The sequence below is a fragment of the Zonotrichia leucophrys genome, chromosome 5 (assembly GCF_028769735.1).
Source record: "Zonotrichia leucophrys gambelii isolate GWCS_2022_RI chromosome 5, RI_Zleu_2.0, whole genome shotgun sequence".
Lineage (NCBI taxonomy): Eukaryota > Metazoa > Chordata > Aves > Passeriformes > Passerellidae > Zonotrichia > Zonotrichia leucophrys.
Window position 1 is genome coordinate 44,385,852 of NC_088175.1, and position 24,298 is coordinate 44,410,149.

Below are 24,298 nucleotides of genomic sequence, written 5' to 3' on the forward strand. Positions count from 1 at the left end.
GAAATGCCTTTGTATTCCATCTGCTCCAAGTGGTGAGCTTGGAAAAAAAGGCTGAAAACACAACCTAATGATTTTTGCTTAAATATAACTATACCTGTGGGTATATATATATGCACACACATGCATAGGTGTGCATATATATATATATATATATGTATAAAATTACAGAAATCCATTTGGAATAATAATTTCAAAACCTATTTGGGATAATCATATTTGTCACAAATGTTGAAGAAACCAGGTAGTTGTACAGTTCATTCTCTGTGGTTACCAGCAAAACTTTTATAAACGTGTTAAGTTAGCTTGGTGGAATGTGAAATTGATTACAGTAATTAGAAAATGTAGGTGGTTTTACTTATTTGCATCACTTTGCTTACTGAACTGCTTTAGTTTCCATGAGTATGATAGTTTCCAGCTGCCTTGCAATAGACATTTTGTAAAGATTTAGATATACCAAAATGGACATTTTTTCAAAATCTATTACCCCAAGCTCTTTGACAGTGAGCTATAAATGAGTCTCTGTGGTGTGTTTTACAGGGTTCTCTTTATAAATATATATGCCAGTTATATTTAAACTTCCACTCTTTAGAAAGGAAATTTAAACTACTGATAATTTTATGAGCAGAAAAAAAATGAGTGCTCAAAGACTGAATGGTGCATGCCATTAAACTGTGACAGGTGTACCTTTTGAGGGGTGTTTAATGTGAGAAACTTTGATATTTGGGACTTTGAGAAGTGTAGTGCAAGGGCCTGTTTGCAGCACCTTCCAGGCCTGGAACACTGTGGCAGAGCTTCAGAAAGATTTGTCAGCCTGAAAGCTGATGCAGCTGGAGCAGGATTTCAGTCTGAACCCAGGACAGATATGGACAGGATATATCATGTAAACATAGTGCACTTGCTGTCCTGGCTTGATTAATTTGTCTGTTCTGATTCGCTTTGTAATAAAACAATGTAGAGGTATGACTGGCTGATTAGGTATTGGAAGCTCCAACATTAGAGAAAGAAAATTACACACAGAATCTCTAGGTTGGAAGAGACCTTTAAGATCATAGAGTCCAACCCATGCAATTAAAACCAAGCAAACCCCCAACGTTTTATGTTAATTTATTTGGTTTCATTTTGAAGTGATCCCTGTTTCCCTCACTGCTTAGAGGTTCAGATTCTCTCATTCCTCCTTTTTCACAGGAAATCTCAAAGCAATAGAGAAAGGTGATTTATAAAAATGTTGTTTTGCCTGTTTTACACCAAGGTAAACCCAGGCATAAAGAGATAATGATACTGAATCAAAACTAGGCCTTGCACTTTTGTGTGCTTCCTTCACCAGAAAATACTGATTGGGATAATTTGACTAGTGGGAAAATTGTAGGCCAAATGTAAAAGTTGCCTAGTGAATCATTTTATGAGGAGATATGGAAGTCCACCACATGGTTATCTTGTGGGTGTAAGTCTGACACAGTAATTGTATATGCATGGTGGTTTCTGTCTCTAAGCTGAGCTGGCTTCAAAGCAAACTGAAATCCCTTAACAGATTCTTTTTATATATATGTATACATATACACACAATATGAAACAGTTTATCAAATTGATTTCTCACACTTATTATAAAATCACTGATGAATTGCATAGAACAGTATTCTTTTGCAGAAGACAGTTTAGATTATAATAGCCTTATCATTTATTGAAATCAAGTGAAAAAAAATCAGAAGAATGGAGTTGACTATACGATTTTTTTTCTTCCATGATTTACCTAGTTTATCCTCAGGACTTAAAAAACGATAGGTATAGTTTATATAGTTTTTAATTTAGTTAGATATAAAAATATGAAGGCTCCAATTGTGAAGAGTGTTTAACAAGTTGGATGGGAAGTTAAATGGTAATTCAGGAGTAAAAAAAACCCAGTTCATAGGGTACCAAATCAAGTGGGAAATTTGTAAAGGAATTGAGCACTGGTTTGTGCATTATATCTCAACTCAAATGGGAATGGAGTTCTGGAGTGAGGTGTGATATCTAGGACTGCAAAAGACTTAAATAGTAAAAAGAATTTCTGGTGGTGAATGTGGCAATCTGACTTGAATTCAGATATCCAAGTTGCTTGGTCCTGCAGTTAGGGCTGAAAGAGACCTAGTTTGCATGGCCCAGATGAAATGTTTTGGAAACCCAAGGAGCAGACAGTTCTGCTTTCTCTCAGCTGACAGACACAAAAATCTGTGCATACAGTGATGCCAGTAGGGACTGACCAGGATGCAGGGAACCTGTAGAGAAGGACACTTGGAAAAACCTGAGGGGTTGTGCATTATGGGGCAAACTCAGAGAGCAGCTGCTGGTGCTCAGAGATAAGAGCCATTCTTCCTTCATGGTATGTAAAGATAGAGAAAATTGCTGTTCTTTGCCAGCTGTTAATTTGGACAAGAGAATTTGGTTCCATTGTATGGCTGTTATATAGGTTCCATTATATATATGTATTTCCATACTGTACAGGTTAAATTCTATAGATACACATACATATGTGTAACCACACACTAATCTAGGTGGCTACTTGAGTAAAGAAACATAGTAGGAACTCACTTCCCTTTTCTTCCTGTCTTTGGGTCAAATCTCCTTATGTATTATGCATGAAATATCAATGTCTTGATGATGTTGTTTTCCTGGAGGTACATTTTATTCTGCTGTCCATCAGTGCAGAGCACATTGTGACTTTTGCTTGGCTGTGTGAAAGTGATGCTGGAAAAGTGAGGAAGCAGGTTTTTGTTGCCCTGTGTGTTGGCCACCAGAGTTCCCAGGGTCAATGTGCCACAGCACTATAGTTACTCAGAGGTACAGTTTAATGGGCCCAGTTCAACTTGTGATGTGACAAGGCTAATCAGTGCCTTGTTTTGCACCAAAGCAGCAGGATTGGTTGGTATTGACTGCTTTGCCAATGTATGTGATGCCTTGTGAAGGTTCACCTACAACAGAGGCTAAATGGAGTTAAAGTAAGGCCTCAATGGGTACGCCTTGGGCAGCACAAGAGCCCAGCCAGGGCTCCAAGATGAACCCGAAAATGGTCACAAAATGGATGACCAGCCATGGGGTCTCACACTTTTATAAGTTCTCATCCATTAGTATATTGGTGTTCATTGTCCAGTTATAGCTTTAGCCCATGAAGTCCCATCCTTCTTGTTTTTCTCTCTTCAGTTCACATTGTTTATGCTCTTTGGCCTAGAATTTGGATCATTTGTCCTTGGTCCTCAGCTAGAGAAGGAATTGTTTTGTCTACCTGTCCTCTAATATGAAGCTCAGAACTACACACTAAAGCAGTACAGGATCTGAAAAACAGAAAAGCTAAAACCTGAGGCATCATTTCTACTGTGCTATGCCTCAGGTGACAACCTGACTCTTGTCAGGCTCCTGCACTCGATTCTTCGATTACTGCTGTTCTTTCACATGTTTTTCTACATAACACATGGACATTCAGCAAAAAACACTGGACATGAAGTACCATATTGGAAGCACAGACTGTACCTGGACAGCTCTCTAGCTGCTAAATGGGAAATGATGCAGATAATTTGCTATCTAAGCAGCTCTGATCTTAAAGCATGAATTCATATTCTGTGTAGGATACTAATGCAGATTTTATTACTTACTCACTAAAAGGGTGCTGGCATACTTAATATATTTTAAGGAACAAATGGAACTTTTGGGAAACAGTGTACTTGCATTGTGCATATCAATGCAGTAGCCATTCCAAGATGCCTCTAAAACACACTGTTAGGTTGAATTCTATAAAGGAAAATAATGAGAATTCCCTGACTGTGAGTCGTAAAGGATAGAGCCACCTATCACTAAGCACAAAGTCTGTTTTTCATTACGTGTTAGCTTTTTTTTTTTCTTTATAAATAAACTTAACAGTGTGTTTTCTGTCTCACAGAGGTGGTTTTATTCAGGAAAAAATAACAGCTAAGAGGCAGCCAAAGAACACTAGTGGATGATACATGTGTCTGTGAAAACAGGTTCATGTATCTTAAGATGTGATTATCTTGGCTGAACAGAAGTTTAAACAAATAAATAAATGGTAGTACTGGCTGATGACAGTGATATCTCAAAGTTGTAGTCGACTACTGGGGAGTTCAGACTATTTCTAACAAGATTGAATGAAGCTATGTGGAGAGAATGAGCTATGTAGATAATTTTATTAACATTTTGTTTGCCACTTTTTAAGCAGCTCATGTATATGAGTGTTAAGTAAATAGGGTTTTCTGTCTTTGCAAATAAGTGTAGTTTCCTTTTTTCTGTAGGCCATATAAGTGGCTTTCATGTGATCATGTTAATATTTTCCAAGGCAAGTTGTTTTTGTTTTTCCGGATTGGGACTCCATGGTAAAGGGAGTATAGTGGCAAAAATGTGGCAGAATGTGTGTAAAAAGAAGACAAGCAATACAGAGTGTTGACATATGGGTTTGAGATGATAATACATAAAGGACCATAGAGATGGTTTAATTTGCTTAGCCTAGTCACCTGGTAATTTATCTGGAGAGGAATTGGTTTGTGTTTTTCTTTGAGTAGCAGTTTTGGGGACACTGGGATTTGAATTCACACAGTGACTTCCCTCCAGGCTGACGAACTTGTAAGTAAAATATAACATAACAAAGGATTAAAAATTACTGAAAAGACACTTTGCAGTCAATTTTTGTCCCTTAATGGTCAATTAGGGATCACTTGAGAAAGGCAGGAGATTTCTGGGAATGAGCAGACATCAAGGCCAGCATAGCTGTTCAACATCTTATCCAACTTCCTACTAGTGTGACCCCTGAGGAACGCTGTCAACGCTCTGCTGGTATGCCTGGAAGGGCCTGGGCCGCGATCTTTGTGGCGAAGATGTCAAGTTACAGAGAAAGTAGATTTTCCCTCAACTGTTGGTAAAAAGCAGGTCAAGTGGGGTTAATCTCGGCTGCTAATGATTCTGGCCTTTTCAGGATGGTATTATTTGTGGTGCTGAGCAGCTGCCTCTGCTGCTGCTGCTGTTTGGGCCCAGGGCTGGCACTGGAGGCGAAGCTTTGCTTCTTTGTTGGTGTCAGGTTGTGCTCCTCTGGGTGCTGGGTGACATTTCGGCTTGCCAGGGATGTGGACTGCATGGCAGAAGGAGGATTGGGTCTGTGTACAGTTTTGGTGGCACAGAAGACTAATGAATATTTCTGCCGTTTAGAAAAAAGGAAATTACTTAAAGCTTTGTTTTGTCACTGGAATGTGAGGCTTCTTTTCGTTTGAAATTTTGTGTGAATTAAGTTTGCTAAAAATCCAATATTCAAAAACCTAGAGCCTCAAGTACCATGAGGTTTAAGGAAATGTTTTCTATTTGGTTTGAGTCTTTGAAGACACATTACCAGAATTTCTCCTGTAGCATATTTTAAGAAAATGTCATCATCTAACCTAATTTTGTATGTTCAATGAACTTGTTGCAATGAACGGTAAACTGGGAAAGGGCAAAAATATACCTGTGTTTGGAGTGTTGTTGTGCATTTCTGCCCCTTTGTGAACAAAGAACAAAAACAGAATTTATCACAGCAAGTTGGGGCTGTCTGCTTTGAGGTATACAGAAGTTTATCTGTAGCTTCTGCCCGAAAGGGGAAGAATATTCCATTCTGTGCTTTTCTCTGTGCCCGGCCCAGCTATCACCTGGCCCATGGCGATTTCAAATGTTTTTCTCCTGCCTCTGTGTCTGAATGGGCACAGACTTCTTCCCAGTTAACATACAACAATCCCTTGTGCTGACTGCTGAACTCTGATCTCTGGCTGGATGCACTCTTGTTTCTCTAAGCACGTGTGGTGCCGAGCAGACCTGGAGCTCGGTAATTCATAAGAGCTGGGTGTTATTGGTATTACTACTCCTTGAATGAGCCTGTGTTATTTTGCACAGCAGCGTGGTCACCTGGCAGCAGGTCATTAGCATTTTAGGTTTCTTTCCCTCACAACAATGCACAACATGCTAATTAGAGGGTTTTGAAAGCTAAGCAACCTGGTTTAAAATCAGACATTTTAATTTGCAGCTTTAATGGCTATATTATAATAACTGGCTTGGCTCAGGGGCGAAGGGGAGAGAAGCACTTCTCATGTTCCAGTAGAAAGGTCCAATATAACAGAGGCTGACAAAATTAAAAACCTCATAATTTGACCTTTGCCTGGGATAAAAGGCTGTTTCATAACAATTTCCTTTTGTTCTTTGTTTAAGCCATTACTCCAAAAGGAGCCTCCGATTAATCTAAGTAAATGCATCATTACAGTCCTAATCCATGTCCTTCTGTCAGTGTCTGTTTTAATTAAATAAGAAACACTAGCAGAAAGATATCACGCACAAAGCTGTGATTGGAGAAAGAGGGTTGTTTGATCAGGGTGAGATTAAAAAAGGCTTTACTGTTTTGTCCTTTTGCTCTAGATGCCATAATGTAGGTTAAAGGAAGAAAACTTGCCTAATAGTTTAGCACATTGCTCCCCATTACAATATCTAAATAACCAGATTTACCCATGAAACTGTCTCAGACACTCTATTAATTACATACAGAACATTCACAAACAGATGATATGGCAACTTGGTTTGAGTAATTTGACACATTAATATGCTTGGGACTGTATACATGGCTGGCCAGAAATTGTATTCAAGTTGCAGGTTTTTTATATTAAATAAAAAATTGATTAAAGCTATTTAGGTATTTTCTTTCTTTTTAGTACTCGTGGCTCACAAATAGTAAACAAAATCTGCAAGCCCCTGATTTTTTGAAAAAAAATTTTTGTTTCTCACAAAATCAGAACAATTATTTTACAGCAGCGAAAGATTGAAGGATCTATTTAATAAATGTCATAACATCCAACTAGTTAATATTGCTAAAGCAATGCATATGTAAGAGACTCTTCCTCAAGGTAGTGTTTCAAGATCCCTGTGGTGAGGGTTTTCTCCCATATCCAGGCCATTATTTGATGTAATGAAAAGAGAAAGTGTGCAACACAGAGATTGTTAATTAATTTAGCCTAACAAGATGAAGATAAATGAAGCAAAGCATGGATTGAATCAAGCAAGAGGTCTTATTTACAATTTAATACTACTTTATATTAGGCATTTTCAATTTACAAAAGAAAGGAGTTTAAAGAAAAGGTGTTCTGCAAATGCATGTAAGAATTTTTATTTTATGAACAGTTCCTAGAACTGCTGAAAATACCTTTTGGGTTAGCCTCTAAGTTTTCCTCTCCTATTTTTTTTCCCTTTTCACAATCATTTTTCTCAATTTGATTTTAAAATATGTTCATAGAAATGAGAAAAATTAAACCCTAAACTTTTTCCCATTGAAATCAATAGCAAATTATCAATGGAAATTCTTGGAAGCCCAAATGTTACAGTTTTTCATTGTTTATATTCATCTAGAGTCATAGCTTTATTTTGAGTAATTTGTGTGTAGAAAGACGCATTAAGAGGCGTAACTATAAAAACCCAATTGGATTTGATTTTAGTTTGCATTCCAAAGTGTAAATCTATTGTTGCTTATGTTTTCAACTGTCCTATTGCTGTGAAAGCTAAGAGAGGAATCCAGGATAGTGTTAATTAACAATGCTTTTATGTAATAAAACTGATTTTTTGATTTGGGACAGTATTTGTTCTCTAGACCATGTTTGTTTTAAATATTTGTGGAAAACTGTAGGTTCTAGTTTCTAAAAAATTAAAAATCCCCCAAGATTAAAAGATATGTCAGAGATTCTAGATGTTTCTTCTTCCCAGTCCCAGTTTTAAATAAAGGCTATCCAAAGCTAATAGTAAGCTAAAATTTGCATCAATTCAGTCACTGCATCTCCAGGTGTATATTATTCAGTTTCCCAAGGACAAAATTTAGGGTATAATTCTATAGAGGCAAAGAAAAAAATAAGGTCTGTCATTTTTAATATTTAAAACTAATTAGCAAAAAAAGTCCTGTGTTGTGACTGATCAGAGACACCTTCATCAGTTTGTCCTAAGCCCTGAATTATAAATGACCAAACTTATTTGGCCTTTTTTTTTTTTTTTTTTTAAATAAAACGTCCTTATTTTTACAGATGAATTGGGTCTGTCCACTATTTGACCTTCTGCCATGATTTCTGTCTGCAAAGGAAATGCCTTCCTTCCTTTTGCAGTAGCCAGACAGCACAGCGTTATCTACAAGCAGTGTCACTCCAGGCAGTGGTCGCCACAAATAGCATTATTATGGTCCCTATGTTTTTATCTTGGGGGTCATGAACAAATCCATGCAACTGCTTCTAAAGATTTCAATAAATAGGACTTTTTATCCAGACAATTGGCTTTTATATTACTTTTAAACAAAACTACTAGTCCATCAAGAGTTTCAAAAGGAAAACAATTCTACAGAGTGCTGGTATGGCAGCACAGACCAATCATTATGGCACCCATTCTCCAGTCCTTTATTTTTCAAGTCCACAACAATAGGTTGTTGATTCAATGGACAAGACCAGAACAATTAAGTTCTCTGTTTAGCAGCAGTGCAGCATTTTAATGCCCTCCTCTAATAATGGTCTCATTATTGTTATTCTAAGACTGGGCCTCAGGAGGAGGAATATTTGCTGGAGGTACGTCATTATTTTGCAAATTTCGATTAGCTCATCATGTTGTCTGTACTGTGAAAATCGTAGCTAATTAGGGCAGTCAGTTAGACTACCAGCTTTTGAGCTTATGAGTTAAAAGGTAGCACACTTGATAGGCCAATGATGTGAAAAAGGTGGTAAAAAGAGGGATTAGAGCTGTTGCCTTAGTAACTCTAACTTCCATCTGTGCGGGAACAATGGACCTGTGTTTCTCCACCACCTTGGTGTAAAAATTGGTTTTGTTTCGAAAGGAAGGGGCTTTTTATGACAATCTGGAATTCAGCCTAACAGGGTGCAGTTTTAGTTGTTAGAGGAGACCATTGGAGGATAGGAAAGATGAAAGGTCATGGCGAGCTCCAAGGACGTGAAAGGTCATTGTCTCTGGTAACAATAGTGGATTGTTTGGTCCCATTATTTCCAGCCAACTACTCAGTCAGGTGATAGAAAAGATACTACCAGTTTAGTCAGGTGGAACAGGAGAGAAAGATAATGCACCTACTACAGAACAAAAGGTAACTATAATTCGCCTTTATTAAACAAAGTTGCACTTATTTGTGGCCGTCCTCTGAAGAGGGTTGTTTACAGACTTACTATTTCAGCCTGCTTTGTTCAGCACTGCCTCTGTAGGCCATCACATCTCTGGGAAGCAATCCAATGTGTTAGAAAATGTTGTTTAAGCTTTCTTCCCATGAAGAGGAGTCCCCAGGAGTACCACTGATGTGATGCTTAACAATAAATTCAGTTGTTGTAGCTTTCTCACATTATTGGCGTTCCTAAAAGGTTTTCCTTCAAACACAGAATAAAATTAGCTATAAATATGAAATAAATTTGCTTCAAAACTTTACAGCATTTTATCATAAATTCTACAGCGCATATTGCTGAAAGTTTACAGCAAACTGTATTAAGCACTGCTGAACAGAGAGCAGAGACCTATAGTTGTGTAAAAATAGATTAGCTTTAGGACTACTCTTATGCAAAAGGAAATAGATAAAGTCTCATCTTTAAAGTCTTTATGCAGAAGCTTTAAGAGACCCTGTGTCTTTGTTTTAAGGGAAAAACAGAACTACTGCCATATTATTTAATAAAACAGCTATAGCAGAGTTCATAAGGAAAGCATTTCTGTTAGTGAATAGAGCTGTCACCTCTTATATTTTTCCAAGAGCATCCAAACCTCCAATTTACTGTTTTTCAGAAAGACATTTTCCCCCTCTCTTATTATTTCCCTATTTTTGTAGTATTATGCCTTAGTCATCTGTGCAACAAGTTTATTTTTCTTTTCCTCTTACCTCTGTCCACAATTAAAGCATGTCCCAAGGTCCATCACATATCTCCTAATTTCTCTAGGTAAGCATTTCCAGAATGTTCCACTTTCTTATATGAGATCTCTGAACTCTTTTACCAGGTTTGTTTTATAATATTTTTACTCATTTCACAACAGAGCTGCCAGAGCTGTATTGAATTTTTTTTGAAATTGATAACATATATGTAATATACTACTCTTACACTTGAAAATAAAAATTATATATAATTTTTAGGTATCCCATCTTAAACTGTTCTGACCTCATTTGAACTCCCCTTTTTGGCTATTCTGGGCCTCTCTTATCTCATTTTTACTCCTGGCCACTCTTGCTCTTGCTTTCTGACAACACAGATGGGTGGCCTTGCACAAACTGATAACTGTGGCAATTTCTCAGCACACTATTCACTAATAAAAGATGTTATTTTCAGAATTAGGCAGGCATGTGTCATACTTGCTGGCTGGCTGAAGATGAGAGGTTGAGCTGTGGCTTCCTGGGAGCCTGCAGTCGTATGAGGCATTGGACTTTACAGCTCCCAGGTTGTTGATGCATTGTTTTACCAGCAACTAGGTTAAGTAATTAGAGTCTTTCAGAGAAAGGAAGTCTTGTTTTAAGTGTTTGTAAGCTTTTAGTTTTTTAAGGTAATATATTCTTAATTTTTCTCTTTGGCTTGCTATTTAGTTCTTATTTATTTGCTAGCCTGTGTTTTGTTATTTTTGTATTACAATGAGCCGAGGAGTGTAGGCTGCTTCATTCAGAATGGGAGCCCTGCAAAGGGTTAACCAGCAGAGAATTACAAATGAACTATCAGGAAAGTTGATTATTAATCCAGCAAGAGAGAAAATATCCTTCCAGTTAGCAAGAATTAGTACCTGAAGAGCTGATAATATTGTTCGGGCTGTCGGTGTGGAATGGCAAAACCAGGTAAGCTAATCATCTTCTCAAAGGAACAAAATATTTTCTTTCTGCTTTTCATTATAAGAGAGTTTAGTTTTTAAAAGAATCTTTGTTATTTTACTTAAAGTATCAGCATGTGAAACAGCATATGTTGATCCTCAGTTTCCTCAAATGAATGAAAGAAATTAAACTTGTGTTTAACTTTGGTAAGAAGATACATTTCTAAGCCATATTTCTGAGCTATGCAGTGTATGTAGCTGTGAAATATCATTGCAATTCTTTCCTGGTTTGCGGTTAAGGGTGAGAACTGATTACAGAACCTGAGGAGTCCTTTGCAATTGCAAGCTAATATATTATGTAAGTCTGTCTTTAGTCATGCTTGGACATATTGTGGGGGTTTACAGGAACTTTTATGTTGTAGAGCTCTTTCATTCAGAGTTATTAGATTTCAGTTTTCACACTGTAGGAATTATTTATTTATGTTTGTTTTGATATCGTGAACACATTTCTGTTTGTTAAAAGTTTTTGGTTTTGGTTTTTTTTTTTTTTTTGTTTTGGTGGGGTTTCAAAAATCTATGATCTGGGGTTAGAAGAAAATAGATGTTTGGTAAACATTCCATTGTGTTTATACAGAGAAATGCAAATGAAACTATTAGGTTAGTTGAATACAATCTCATCATTTTGGTAATTTTTTAAAAAAGTTCAAAGCCCTATCTTGGGAAAACTTAAATTTCTGCCCCTGATACTAATATATAGATGTGATAAACATTTATGTTTTCCAATGTAGTCTTTACTATTTAGCTTATTGTAGGAGCTGTGTAAAAATGTTAGATGATAGTCTAGTACTGTGGAAACTAGAAAGTCTGTGTTCAGCATTTGATAACTTTTCCTAGTTGTGTGCTGTTACTTCAATTAGTAGCACTTAAAAAATCCTGATTTGCTTGAAATGAAATTCAGTACGTACACCATATGACAGCAGTATCTGCGTTGGTGAAAGAGAGTCCAGATTTTAGCCTGTTATGTATGAAACAGCCTGAAAGCTGTCTGAAAGGGTTTGTGGTGATACAAGAGGGAAAACATGGATAAAACCTAAAGCATTCCAAATTTAAAGGCTGAACCCCTCTAGCAATGTAGTTCTATGGGGTAACTTTTCATGACCCATAGAGAAAGGAAGAAGAGACCTTCTAATTTTGGGAATGGGAATAAGATATGGCCTGAGGCGAAGGAGAAAGAGAAAGGAAGAAGAGGCAGGGGGAAAGTGAAAGGGAGAAGTGGCGTTTGTCTGACAGCGTCATTGCGTCGCGTGTGACTTTGGCCTCCTCGAGCACGGGGACAGCTGGTGGCCAAGTCCTCTGAAGGGCGTCTCACCACGTTAGAGTAAACTAAAGTCCTAGAATTTGCTGACGACTGAGCTGTCAGGGCAACAAATATCAGGGCATTTTGGGAGCCATGCTAAATAGTCAGATATACATAGAGGCAAATAACTTCCGGAGGCACATTTTAGCTGAGTATTTTAAGGAAGAACGGGGATAACATAAATAAGCTGCATTTTCCGAGTTTGATCACCGGCATCTAGGAAATATATAAAGAGCAAGAAACCCAATGATGAAAAAATTATCACACAGGAAATGATATACGTAGAAAAAAACAAGATTGTAATTAGTGGAGGAAAGTAAGAAACTGATTAGAGAAATGAAATTTCCCAGATGTTTAAGGAAAAAATGAAAGTTAAATTAGGTAAGCTCTTTTAACTAGTATTGGAGAGGAGTGCTTCCTTCAGAATGGGAGAGCTAAACTTAAAATTAGAAAAGAGCTGGCAACTTGAGTTTAACTCAACTGTTTTCCTGCACGAGTGACTCTTAGGAATGCTCTGCTTGGAACATCATCAGGAATAACTAGTATAGAGCTGCTGGGGAGAAAGTAAAGCACAAAATGAAACTCTCTGTATGCTTATTTGGAATGATTAAGGTGATTATATTACTTATGTGTGTACTAACCCACAAATTAGACAAATTGGTTGGATTTTGAAGTAGTACTCCAGGATTTATTGTGTTTCATGTATATATGTAGTTGACACTTGAGCTGTAGCACTGTACTGGTTCAACTGGTTCATTTTAAAATTAATTGTAAACATTAGCTTATTGACAGAATCCTAAACCAGCAAATGAACAGAAACAGTCTTGATCCCCCTCAGCTATAAACCAGTGTAAATTAGCTGTTATTTTAATTATTATTATTTATATCAACTGGGATAAAAGTAATGTTCTTAAGCAAAAGATAGAAACAAAAGATATCAAGCAGAAACTCTGGGGTTTTTGTGTCCATTCCAGTGACTTGTTTCAACAACACAATAGCGTAACCTGGGAAAAATGTCCCCCTAGAAAGCAGTTTAGCTGGCACCACTGCTTTTGTGCCAGTTCCTGTTCTCAGTTGTGTATTACAGGAAAAAAAAAAAGGAGAAAAATAAAAACCCAACCAAAAAAGTTAGACGTGTCTGGAATAGGTTGATAAGAACATCATCTGATTTACTGGAACTAGTTTGAGCAGGGTGTTCATGTTAAGTAAAATTGTATTTTCTTCAATGCAGACTGTGTAGATCCCAACCTGTTTAAAGGCTTAATGTCAAGGAGACATGAAGCTCCAGAGGTCTCTGCCTAACTAGACACACATCTGGAAACACAGCTGCACTCAGGGGAGGCTGCAGAAGCAGTTAGCCTGCAGCAAGCAAGCCGTTCTTGCCGTGACATGGTTGGTGCAGTAAGCTGAGATGGTGTGGAGGGTGGAGCATAAATATCTGTATGTTGCTTGATTCTCTGCTTTATAACAACCTGATAGTAGCCAGGAAGAAGCTTGTCTACACAAACAGATGGCCAAAGCAAAGTTTGGGCCAGGTTATTTTTGTTTCTTGGACCACACCTTGTCTGTGGTGACAGTACTGGAGAGGGAACGTGTTTTAGGTCATTAGGAGCTCAGTGAAGCTCTATGGATAACACTGAGGTGTTTTATATGATTCAGTGTAAAGCTGCATAGTTCAAGGAAGCTCGTGTCTTATTAGCTATGGCTAAGGTCAGTTATCCACACAATGAGGGGGCAAGTCTTTCATAAACAAGTAGATAAATATGGTGCAGGTGGTGCTTAGCCTTGCTGTAATGTTACCAAAAGAGCTCAAGAACAACTCCAGTTTTTACAGAGTCCTTATGGAGCATCAGCAGCATAGAGTGGTCAGATATAAAATTATGTAGAAGTTGTGTCATGTAAAAAGGACAAATTCAGGGCATTTTCGTGGCTTTGCATATAGGTTTCTATCTTTACAAGATACTAAAGAGAGACTGTAGAATCACAGAACTCTCCTATAAGAAAATAAATTGTAAAATTCTAGGGCTGAAAAAACAAATTGAAACTTACCTAACCTAAATATCAGAAGAAAACAGGCCTAGTGTCTTGTGGGTTTTGCTTTCTGCAAACTCTGTAATGTTCCATGTGTTTCAAAAAAGCTGTTTAGATATATAGGTGTTTATTAGCACTTGATCCATGTCTGATAACAAAGAAAAATCTTATAAGACTTCATTTTGCCTTAGGGGCTATCATTTTTGCTGTCTTTTGGAAAATAATTATATTTTCAACAGCTGCAAAAAGAGAAGAGCTTAAAGAGTTAATTGAATCACATGCTGCTAAAGGAAAACATTTTCTTTCCTTTTTTTTTCCTCATCTGAAGTAGGAGTTACATGTGTTCCTTATTACACCCAGCATAGTCCAGTAGTTTTTTAAAAGACATACTCATGAAGCAGTGTATTCTCAAAGACACGTTATTTTCAGCTACTAAATCCTGGAGCAATCCAACACATGTCATTTTTCACCTTCTAACTAGAGTTCTGTGTCTGTAGTGGATGATAGCACATAACACCCATAGAACTGTAAAACGTAATCCCCTGTCTTTACTACACAGCTTTTGGGTGCATTTTTGTGGATGCCAGAGGAAAATCTGCTGGCATTTCTTTCCAAGTCCAAATCAGTATTAGTGTAGTTATTAATTATCCTGTGGTCCTTAGGCCAAATGTTTTAATGGTAGTAAAAAAACACAGAAAAACAAGCAACCAAGACAAAACCCACAGCAAATTTACTTTGACTGTAATCACCCAAGTTTGTGAGAGCCAAAGGACAGCAGACTGTTTTCCGAAAAACGGGTCTCTTTACAGACCTTACTGATGAGGTTGTGATGTGCAGGTGCTCAGTGTTGGAGGCAAACAGGGGTGTTCAGAACAAAGTGGAGATTTTTTCAGGGCACTTTCTGCTTCAGTAGGCCAAGCAAGCAAACTCTGTGGTGCTGGGAGAAGGCCAAAGCTGGGTCCTTCAGCTGCACATCCTTTTGGCCTTTCTACCTCTGAACAGGAATGGATAAAGTAAAAATTATCTAACAGTTTGTCTGCTGTCTAGTAGTTTATGCTCATGTGCAAGTTTCCTGGCATTTTACGTGTGTTTAAACCTCAGGGAGCACTGCAGTAGCCAGATCCTAATTGTTTATGCTCTTTTATTTTTTCAAAGCAAAGTTTTCATCAGGACTGTGCTGGTCTAGTTTCAATTTAAAGAATTGTTCTACCTCCATATTAACTTGGATTTTAAAAAGCCACATGTACAAGCATACCCCCCAATTTTTTGCATGAAAAATGTGAGCTAAATATCAAATGTCCTTGTTCTTGCTTTACCAGGGTAGGGTTTTAGCATTTATTGAGGTAATGCATAGGGTTTATACTGAATCTCTCTTGTCTGTGATTTTTCAGTAGAGCGCTTTTCCTTTGGAAAAATAATTTTTAGGATGCTGTAGGTTCATCCTTCTACTTTTCCCATCAGCTGTAGTCTGTTTAACACTGTCACCACCTTAGAGAGCACAGGGCTGAGGGAAAACAAAGTAGCTGCTGGTTGACCCCGTGACAACTGTCTGGTAAACCTGATTGCCAACCTAGAGCGTTGTTTAATCTAAAAGCCAAATAAAACCCTGCAGGAGAGAAACATTGTTTTGTTCTAAATGCCTATTAGGAAGGGAGCTGCTGTGTTATAAGCAGCAGAATAATAAGCCTCCCTGGCTTGTCAGGGTTCAGATCTAGGCATTCAGTGCATACTTGCCTGGACTTCCTATTGCAAAGAAAGAGCTGAGTTTTGGAATTGATGTCGAAGTCAACTAAAACAATAATCAGTAATAGCAGCTTTGTGTTTCAGGGAGGATCAGAGTCTGCTTTGAGCAGACTGTACTGATATAGTTCTAAAGATAGTATATGGACTTCATTAGGGTTATTCTCTTCTGCACCCTACAGCTGTGTCATGGAATCCAGAGTTACTGGGTCCTCTGTCTCCTGCTCTCTGCTATTGACTGTTTTGTTTTCCTTTTCTTTTGTTTTCTTTCAAAGAGGGTAATGAATAAAAGTGACTACTTCATCTACTAGTATCACTAATAATTTCTGCATTGCATGAGAAATGTTACTTTTGCATTTTCCTAAAACTGAAGTTTTCAGGGAATAAATTAGAAAGAAAGCTGGATACAAGCAAATAAATTATTGAGCCTTTTTATAAATGTTTTTCCCCCCCATCATACCATTCATTATCTTTTAAGGGTATAATCAGCATGCCTTAGGTCACAGATGATCATATAAGTTTGAGAAATTTTAATTTATCAAGAGTGATGTTCTGGTTTTACTTCCTTAGCTCCAGCATTGAAGCAACCCTTTTAGTATAAAAAATGTGCTAGTATGGTAAAATACCTCTTCAAAAATTATTAGAACTACACCAAATGAGTTGACTGATACCAACCAAATCTAGAGACTGAATCATACAGTGGCAATTGAAAGAAAAACTATTTGTGCTAAAAAATATATTGCTTTGTGGATATGCAATGTTGTTTTTAGAACCAGATTGGGAAGAGATCCCTGCTTTAGAAAATTTGTGAGCAAGCACTATATCAATTACTGTAGTTCTCAATACTAACAATTAGCATAGTGAATTCCATCCATATTATGTATAGGTGTGTCAGTCTAAACAACATATAATTATATGCAGGGTAGAGAACTTTTACCTCCATATTTATGTATCTGTGTGCATAAGCATGCACACAAATACATAGACACATGGTACAAGTCCCTTTCATCCATTATTTGTATGCATTCTACATATGCAAATACATAGCTAAACATATATGTTCATCTAATGGTCACGAATGTACATGTGCACAGTGATACTCTGTGATTTTCATAATTATATTTGGTCCAAAGCTTCATACTTGCTTAAAAATACTGTGTCTTCCATGTAATTCTACCTACAGAGATGACAATCTATAATTTAGAGAACTAATACACTATCAGCAAAAATTATTGAGAATTACTTGATAATATCAGGAGTACTTGAGAGTGCTGATGATTCTTCCAGGCCATTTGTAGGAGTTTTGTTTGTGTAATGCATGGGTCAGTTTTAGGTTTTAGCATGGCAATGGACCTGTGGCCATCCCTGTGTTCTACCTTGCTCTTGCAGGATTTCTATTGTTGAACAAATAGAGAATTGGACATTGTACATGTTTAATTATTAGCTAAGATATTATTAAAGTTGTCTCTAGGGATTATAGAGATCTATTATAGAGATACTATCTCTTATAAAGATACTATTGATATTTTTGCCAATTTTTAAAAAAAAATTAATTTTTTTTTTAAAGAAAGATTTCAGGAGAAAAATCTTTAAAAAATACCTTTGTGGCAACATCTGTAGCAGTCTATGAGGGGCTTGTGTCTCCTAATTGATGTAGTTGTCTGGAGCAATTCCTTTCCTCATTGTTTCTGTTACCATCTTCTGTAGAATACCATCATCTTCTCATGTGATATTATATTGTGAAAACTGAAAATTAACCTGATCAAAATAGCTTTCAGATGCTTAATTAGATTTTTTTTGTGTTTGCTGGAAAATAGGGGTTTTTAATAGCTTTGTTCCTTACAAGATTAAGCAAGTATTAATTCTGTTTTCTAGTATTCATCTTGCTTTGCTGATCAGACTTCTTTAATTATAAGAGGTGTTTATCACTTTTCTGTCCCGTAAAAGATAATAAGGTACACGTACTTTACAGCTTGAACCCATATGAAATGTTTTCTTTCATTCTTGAAGTCAGTGGACAAGTGATTAACCCCAGAAGTTGCACCAGTTTTTTTTTTAATAACCTTACCACTGATGGCTTTATTTTAATGATAATTTAGGGAGTTTTTACATACAGTTTAAGAAAGCACTAGTTCTCATTACATGATACAGAGTTTTTGTGGAATTGCTGAGAGTTGTGTGTGATGGGTAGAGATTTGCTATTGGCCTGAGAGTATCAATATTGAACTACCGTACATTTGTGTTCTGTGGTGACCTCAGAATCATGGACTAGCAATAAGGTACCAAAAACAAAAGTGGGCCTTGTTGCATTTTGGGTATAAATCAACAGATTTATACCCACCTCAAAACTTTTTTGAAAACTGTCAGTCATTTGCTCTTCTTGCTAGGTGATTGTGGACTCACTGGTAATGTTTTACAGATAATCTTTCCTTTTTTCTCTTCAGTTCTATTTAATACCATTGTCATGGCTGAAGACACAAGTCTCTCTCGTCCATGGAGTGGTATTAATTTAATTTCATGAAACCTCATAAAGACCATTAAGCTTTATACAGGCACCTGCACTTTGCTTATAACTTAGACATCAGATTACAAGGTCAAGCGTGTAATTTTCATAATTTAGAAATAATACTGGATCAAGACTTTTAATACATTGGTTTTTTGCCTTATGGCTTTGGATAGTGCCAATTTTCCCCTCTATTACAAACGTGGCATAGCTACCCAACCTTTGTTATCCTATTATTCTGGTTTATAGGTTGATAACCATTCTGTGAGTATGAGGTGTGGACCTGCCCCTGCTGCATTCCCTGAACTAAAGAGAAAAAGAAAAGAAAGAAAGGAGAAAAGAACCCCCCCTCCACTAACCATTAAATTGTAGGGTGATCTGGAGATAAAAGCAGAATCTCTTTTTTGCTTTTCAAATATTTGCTTGGCCTTCAAAAGGTATTTGCCTTTTGTGTTTACATTGGATTTATTTTTTTGGCCTACATGCAGAAAGAGAATGATACATTAAAGAATAATGGACAATAGTGAGGAAAATGCTCTCAGTTTTCACATCTAGCCTGTATTTTCTACTTTAAGTTTATTTTTTTAATCTTGTCTACTTCTATTTAAATAGAAACTGCTGAGTATTGTAAAGGGCTGTAAATGTGAAAGTATCAGATGAAGTACAGTACAAGAAGATTATCTACAGGTTGGCAGGCAGTAATGAGAGTTGGCAAAGTTCCATTTTCTTCTATGAACCTTTGGGACCTCAAGTTATTCCTGTGTGTGGCAGAACAATGTAAGGCTTCAAAAGCCAGTGATCTGTCACTTGCAGGAGTGCTTTCTGCTGTTCCTGAGAGAGACAGGTGAGGTTTGTCTCTGTAAAGTTGTATAAATCCTCACCAGGGCAAAAGGAAAGGTGCTTTGGCTGAGAGTTGATGTCTGTGTCATATCATCTTCAATTCTTTCCCTCTGGATGGCATTAGAGCTTCCTTGGAACCTGCATTGTCCCTTGTGGATTTACTTTCATTGAAAGAGCAGAGTTTAAGCAAGTTTGTATAAAAATGTAGTGTAGTTTAAAACTCCACTCTCAAGGGAAGCACCACTTTGTGACAATTGCCTGTTCCAAGTTTATCTTTTTTGTTGCTTGAGTCAGTCCCTTTGTTCTTTTACACATAACTACTGCATCATCAAAAGCTGGTGATTTTGTTAGAGTGAAGTCACGAGATGGAGATATTTCCCATACCTTCTTACTGTAATGTTTAGTATTTTTGATGCTCCTAACTTAAAAACAAACATGACCCAATGATTTATTCGAAGCATCTTGATTAATGCGCTTTGAAAACAGGGGCATTTATAATAGATAAAAATATATCTCACCACATGTATGTCATAAAGCTCTTAGCATGTTACAGTTTGTGAAAATTACAGTCAGTTAATAATGTGTCAGCTCCCCACTGTGTGCTTCGTAGGGTACTGAATGGGTGTTACAAGATTTATTTGCTGGGTTTTGCAGGTTTTCTGTAGCGTGTCAGATGCCTTGCTGATTGCTTGGTGAAGCCTGGAGCATGAGCTCCCTCCTGCAATGTTTACTTTAAGTCAATCTACATTTGCTTAAAAGTATGACAGGATTGAAATCAGATCATCTCCTTGGAACTTTCCTAAAAGCCTGGATACTCTTTAGTGAGACTATTGTGTGTAATTTAGATGCACACTTTGTGGGAATCACAATTTACCTCATATTTTGTAGCATTACAGGGAATGGATTGGTAATAAAATGTGTATTGTAGTGTTGTTAAAGTGATAATAATATTGCAAATAATTTCTATACTACTCTGGGATTTTGAAGGGAGGATAGGGAGTTATTTTATTGACTTTGTTCATGATGTAATTACAATTCTCTCTCCTTTTATACCTTTCATTCTTATGTATTTCCTTGACCTGCTCATGTCTTCCAATTCTTTCATTCATAGAGAGAATTTCTTGGCCTTATTGATGCAGTGTTATTTTACACCTAAAATTTTAGAAAGTGGGAATGCTCAGTTAAGTTTTGAGTTCTGTTATCTTTCTGATGATGTTTTTTTTGCTGGGAATACATTGGAACATTTCTGTTTAAATGTTTCCATTCATGTCCTGCACTGCGGACAACCTTCAAGTTTGGTTAGAAGGTGCAGAAATACCTGTTTTAAAAAAATACAAAATCCTGAAGACAATTGATGACTGGGATTAAAATAATAGGATGGCAGGCAATTTGGGCAATGCATATGTGGTGGCTGTGGTATTCCATTGAACTGCCATATAAATGTTATATCAGGATAACATGATGGGTAAATTTCTGTGTGACTTCAAGAGCATCAAGCACTAACTTATATAGCAATTGGCTTTAATAGGCAAAAAAAAATCAAAGAGAGTTGAGAAAAAGAGAAATTGTGTGAGCTGATTTAGGATTTGAGGCTCTTGTCTGATGCTAATAAAGTTTCCTGATGTCATTCTTTTTGTAGCTATAATGTACACTACAGAAATAATTTGTATAATGTGTGCTTGCGTGTTCTATCTTGAATGAGGTATATGTTTATAATTTCTGGCTTTCAGATTTAAATCTGTGAACACAGCAAGAGCTCAATGAGTTCTGATAATAATAGTCCTATAATGCAGAGAGCCTGAGAACTTCCTTGCAAATCGAAGGAGTCATTCATTTCACAAAAGCAGTAGAGAAAGAAACTTGCCAGAGTTGCAAAGAATCATTTCTGCAAGGGTCACACAGAATAGATTAGACCATAATCAAAATATTTTTGGGACATCTTACGATTTTGAGAGAGGTAGTTGAAAAGGAGCTTTGAGAATGGGTGTTTTGAGAAGTATATTTCAGATCCACCACTTTGACCGTGTTTCTGTCTCATGTGCCCTAAACCCATGCATATTAAGAAATATAGACTTTAATTCCATGTTTGGTTTCTACTGAGACCATATATCAGGAGAGTAAGGCTCTTTCCCAGGTAATTATTGGGGGAGTTATAACCCTTCTCTTTCTGTTTCTCTTTCCCATTTTGTGTGTGTAACTATGTATGCAAAGTAGCAGTGGTAGAAATTTCTAGAATTAATATGGAACAAAAATGTATGTTTTAAACTTTGTTGGTTTTTAATTTGCAATTTCTCCAAACTTTATTCTTTGTTTAAAATTTACCTTTCTTCCCTGCCTTCTAAAAACATATTTATTTTGGGTTGGTTTATTTGGAAATACTAGAGCACTGTGGGCGGAGTTTATGGAGATATCATATTGAATGTTTCTTACATGCAGAATGAAATGGTAATTTTCCTTCTGTTTTGTACTTTCCCATTTTTCATATATTTAGTGATAATTGCATTTCATTGTGGAAGGTGTTTTCCACAAACAGGCTGGACTGGCACACTGCTGGGGCACCTTCAGGGGGCCCTGTGGTTCTGCAGAGAGTGTTACGAGCTGATAGCATATTTCTGTCTTTCTAGCTCAAAACTTGGGATGTTTGCAATACTAAGTTTGCGTCTGGTTGTTTTCATGAAGTTGCTGGCAAATCTAGAAGGAACATTCCCAAAATCTTCTCACAGTGTATTGCCATGCTGGACTAGTTCCTGTTCAACCTTTCAGTTGGTCTCAGGTGGCAGCTTTCTGGTAGGTGCTGGGCAGACGTTTGGTCCATCAGGCACCTTAATCTGTCTTTCACTGGTTTAAGGTTAACCAGGTCTCTGGGCTTGTTTTAAAGTGCCTCCATCCCTCCCTTCCTCCCCACGCCCCAAAACCCAGTGCCTGGTAAAGGCACCTGTGAGAGCCCCAGTCATCTCTTGCCCCTGTTATTGGCCTTTCAGAAGGAGGATGAGTGGGAAGCACTCCACAGCCTCGGGTCCCCTTTAGGAAGGTCTGGTGCCAAGGCTGCTGGAGCTGGTGGTGACTGCAGTGGGAACCAGAGGGAAGTGTGCACCCATTCCCACTGGTGATCCTCGAGGTCTGCCTAGTAAAGCTGCACCTTAAAATATCTTGAGTGAAATCCTGATTCTGCTGAAGTTGCTGGGTACTTAGGCATTAATTTTATATCAGCAAGGATTTCACCAGTATTTTTATTTTGCAGCTGTAGAGGGGGGGAAGCCTGAACCAAGATGAATGTGACTTCATGTTGTGAAATAGATTCTCTGCTAGTTTCATCCTTGCCTTCCTCCCATCTGAATAACTGTAAATGATGTTCTCTGTTAATAAGTGTGTACTTTGTCTAAATTGCATTTATTTTTCTTTTGACATATATACCATTTTACTATTAATCATCCCCTTCTGCTCTTTACTGTACAAAGACACTGTTGTGCTGATGGAACATATTTAATCTTTGGTATGTTGTATTTTATTTCTATTGTTGCTTTCCCATTTCTTTATGGAAAATCTTTCTTTATTGACTCTTAAATCACGGGTTAAGCCCTTATTGAAAACACGTTCTGTATGTACTTCTTGTGAGTGAAAAAAGTTCTTTTGAGGTTATAGGCTAGGCTTGTACAAATACTTCACTATACAGTAAAAATTCAGAGGTCTCCTATATGTTATCTAAAGCTAGAAATATACCCATTTACTCAGCAGCACATCATAAAAGAGATGCATACTATTTTCATGTCTGTCAGTGCCTTAAGTCATCACTCTACAGCCTTTTTTAAATTCTCTTTTTATTGAAACCAAGAAACAAAGCAAAGACCAAAAAAAAGCAAAACCAACATCAATTACATGTCAACACGACATCAAACAGCATAATATATCAGAAAAATAAATGTATGATCTGGTGACTCAATGATTTCTGTCCATGTGGCATTTACAGAGAGGTAAAGAAAAGGCAAATAGCTGCACATCTGTATTGGGAAAAATGTCCAATATAAAACTGGCCATTGTGACAGCATCAGAAAGCTCTCAGCTGAGATTACTTGGACATAAATAACATACAGAAGAGGAAGAGAGGTTCCAACAGTCTTGCTCTTTTATACATTTAGAGTTTTGTGCAATGAGCGTTGTACAGGTATAAATCTTTGTATAAAAACATTACTTTAAGGATGGAGATATTCTGCTTGCTGATGCCAGGTCCAGGTTTGTAGTTGGACATGTAGTACAGCTGCATGCAGAGTGATGCAAAAATGCAATGAGGGAAAAAAAAAATCTCTGAAAATAAATGTGACTATCTGGTGAAACTATTAAAATGGATACTGACTCCAAGCCTATTTGTATATTTGCTGAAAGACATATGAAAAAGCCTCTTTGTATAAGTGCTAAACACATGAAAACCACTGAGAATCGGTTAAGCCCCTAAAATAATAATCTGGGAATTCCATTCATTATCACAGCAAAGGGTATCATAACTTTATGGTAAGTAGGGAAGGGTAGGAGAGAGGTGAGGCTGTGGGGGTGGGAACTAGAGAAAGAAAACCCAGAAAGATTCAGAATCAAACACAGCCTCTGTTATTTGAATTTGTTTTTCGTTTTCAATGGAGTGATAACTGGAACAGCTCAGCCTGAACTGCCTGGCTCGACACTCCCCGTTCTAAGGAACTTGGATGTGTTTCACAGCTTACATCTGGACAACAGGGCACAGGGAAAAAAGGCTCAAGGATGGATCACATTCTCTTTGCACAGTTAGGGCTTGAATACAATATGTAATAACTGTATAGATGAAAGAAGATATGTACACATAGACATATACATTTATGTATCTACACATGTGTTCATGTGTGTATAAATCCAGATTTACAAGGGACTTCTCATTTTGTTCTTCGGCTCAGTTAACAGATCTGTGTTCTGTCTCTTCAGAGTCAAAAGAAGTTATATTCTGGAATTTATCTTTTTTTTTTTTTTTTTTTTTTTACCCAAGCTGACTATTTATTCAGCACTATCTGAGATCT

At 37.1% G+C, this 24,298-nt stretch overlaps 1 protein-coding gene across 6 annotated transcripts in view; it reads left to right on the forward strand.

Moving 5' to 3' along the window:
• Nucleotides 1–24,298, forward strand: part of SOX6 (SRY-box transcription factor 6) — a 364,152-nt gene that overhangs the window by 93,704 nt on the left and 246,150 nt on the right. The window contains exon 1 of one of the 6 annotated variants that reach the window (XM_064715001.1): nt 10,731–10,816. The exons of the other annotated variants lie outside the window; for them this stretch is intronic. The gene's annotated coding sequence lies outside the window, so the exon portion shown is untranslated. Of the gene's footprint in view, nt 1–10,730; nt 10,817–24,298 lie in introns of those variants that run through there. 6 annotated transcript variants of the gene reach the window in all.